We start from the raw sequence: 3297 nt of genomic DNA on the forward strand, positions 1-3297 counted from the left end.
AACTGATGGCTGCCAGTAGAAGACCTTCTCATGAAGTTGATTACATTATATCCAATCTCATCCTGGAGAATGACTATACCGTAACTGTCAAACCATGGAGAATCATGGCCCAGCCAAGCTGACACATACATTTAACTATCACACCACCCTTCCAGTCACCAGGCCCCTCAAGGATAACCACTATTCTTATTTCTAGCAATCTCGGCTAGCTTTTTGAACACTGAATAAGGGAGACAACAGAAGAATTGATGCATTTGAATTATGGTGTTGGTGAAAAATATTGGAAGTACCACAGATTGCCAGAAGAACAAACAAATCTGTCTTAGAAGAAGTACACTCAGAATGCTTCTTAGAAGCAAGGATGCTGAGAGTTTGTCTCATACTTTGGATATGTTACCAGAAGGGACCAGACCCTGGAGAAGGACATCATGCTTGCTAAAGTGGCGGGTCAGTGAAAAAGAAGAAGACCAATGAGACTGGTTGACACAGTAGCCACAAAAATGGGTTCAAACATAACTATTTTACAGATGTACAGTGTCAGACAGTGTTTCATTCTATCGAGCACAGGGTTGCTATGAGTTGGAACAAGACTAGTTTTATTTGTCTTTAAGCATTTTATAAATGGAATCATACATGTGCTTTGTACCTCTTCTTTCATGAAATATTGTGTGAGACATCCACATTGCTGTATGGAATTATATAGTATATTGCTAAGCTCTGTTAGATAGACACGGTGGTGGTTATGTGCCGTGGAGTTGGTTCCAAACATAGCGACCCTGTACAGGGTTTCCGAGGCTGTAAATCTTTACGGGAGCAGAACTCCTCATCTTTCTCCCATGGAGCAGCTGGTAGTTTCAAAATTGCTGACCTTGCAGCTCCCAGCCCGATTTGTAATCACTACGCTACCAGAGCTCCTTGTTAAATAGACAGTCATACACAATTAATCTGTTCTTCTATGAAGGTATATTTGTTTTGTTAAGAATGTTCTCGTACTATCTTTTAGTGAACATATATATGTGGAATTGCTGGGTCATAGGAAATGTGTATGTACTAAGTGGTTATGGTGGTGGTGGTGTGCCGTGGAGTCGGCATAGTGACCCTGCATAGGGTTTCAGAGGCTATGAATATTTACGGGAGCAGAAAGCCTCATCTTTCTCCTGCGGAACAGCTGGTAGTTTCAAATGGTCAAGCTTGAGGTTAGCAGCCCACTTGTAACCACTATGCTATCATTCCAGTGTAAGCTTCCATTGTAAGAGTGTGAAAATTCTGGTTACTTCATTCCAGTTACTTGGTATTGGTATAGTCTGGCATGTAGTATGGTCTGGCATTTTTGCTTTAGTCATTTTAATGACATCATAATTGAAGTTTTTATTGACATTTCCCAAACATTTAGTGGAACTTAACACTTGAACAAACCTTTATTGGCTATTTGGATGTCTCTTTTAGAACTGTTTGTTCAACTATTTTGCCCACTTTAAAATTGGATTGTCTGCCTTTTCTCACTGATTTTTTAACATTCTTCATACTCTGGGTGCAAGTCATATGAGATGCATGTATTCCAAATATCATTTCCTTTTAAAAATAATATCGTATTTTGTTTTAGGTGAAAGCTTACAGAGCAAATTAAGCGCCTATTTAATAATTTTTATACAAGTTGTTCCGTGTCACTGGATTCCATTTTTCACAATGTGTCAGCATTCTCATTATTTCCATTCTGTTGGTTCTGTTTCCAGTGTTCAAGCTTCTCTTTCCAGCCTTGCTTTTCTCATCTATGCTTTTGGGTAAATGTTGACCATTTGTTCTCAAATAGTTAGTTAAAAGAACACATATTCATGGGTGTCATTGTTTATTTTGTAAGCCAATCTATTATGTGGCCAAAAAGTGACCTCCAAAAATAACTTCATCTCCATGTTCAAAGGATATCAGGGTGACAGTCTCTATAGATCTAATGTTGTTGTTGTTTTCAGTGTCGTTGGATCGGTACCAACTCATAACAACCTTATGCACAACAGAACAAAACACAACCAGGCTCTGAACCAACCTCACAATCAATGCTATGCTTGAGCCCATTGCTGCTGCCACCTCGTTGGGGTCTTCCTCTTTTTCAATGACCCTCTTCTTTACCAAGAATGCTGTCCTTCCCCAAGAACTGGTCCCTCCTGATAACAAGTTTGAAATATGAGAGGCCAACTATCACCATCCTGGCTTCTAAGGAGCATTCTGGCTGTACTTCTTCCAACACAGATTTGTTTGTTCTCTTGGTAGTCCATGGTACTTTGAATACTCTCCTCCAATACATAACTCAAATGTATCAATTCTTCTCTGGTCTTCCTTGTTCATTGTCCAACTTTCACAAGCATGTGAGTTTATTGAAAATACCATGGCTTGGATCAACCACACCTTAGTCCTCAAACTTATATTCTTGCTCTTCAACACTTTCAAGAGGCCTTGTGCAGCAGATTTGCCTAATGCAATACATAGTTTGGTTTCTTGACTGTTTTTTCTGAGTGTTGATGGTTAATCTGAAAAAAATTAAGTCTCTGACAACTTTAATCTTTTCTCCATTTATTATGACTTTTTTTTATTGGTCCAGTGGTGACAATTTTTGTTTTCTTTACATTGAGGTGCAACCCATACTGAAGGTTGTGGTCTTTGATCTTCATCAGTAAGTATTTTCAGTTCTCTTCACTTTCAGCAAGCAAGGTTGTATTATTTGCATATCATAGGTTGTTAATGAGTCTTCTTTCAATCCTGGTGCCACATTCTTCTTCATATAATCCAGTTTCTTGGGTTATTTGCTCAGCATACAGATTGAATAAGTATGGTGAAAGAAAACAACCTTGGTGCAAACCCTTCCTAATTTTAAAGTACTCAGTGTTTCCTTTTACTTTTCTTTTAGCCAAATTCCATCTGACAACAGAAATGGCATCCCTTGTTGAAAATCCTTATCTTAATCCACTGTGACCTCTGGAAATTCCTTTTCAATGTACCATTGTAGCCATTTTTGAATTATATTTAGCAAAATTTTACTTGCATGTGATATTAATGAAATTGTCCAATGATTGGCATATTCCAGTGGATCACCTCTCTTTGGAATAGGCACATATATGGATCGCTGCCAATCAGTTGGCCAGGTAGCTGTTTTCAAAATTTCTTAGTGTAGATGAATAAGTGCCTCCATTGCTGCATCAGTTGTTGAAAGATTTCCATTTGTATTCCATCAATTCCCAGAATCTTGTTGTTTACCAGTGCCTTCAGTTTATCTTGGACTTCTTCCTTCAGTATCATTGGCTCTTG

Source organism: Chrysochloris asiatica, unplaced genomic scaffold, assembly GCF_000296735.1.
Source record: "Chrysochloris asiatica unplaced genomic scaffold, ChrAsi1.0 scaffold00083, whole genome shotgun sequence".
Lineage (NCBI taxonomy): Eukaryota > Metazoa > Chordata > Mammalia > Afrosoricida > Chrysochloridae > Chrysochloris > Chrysochloris asiatica.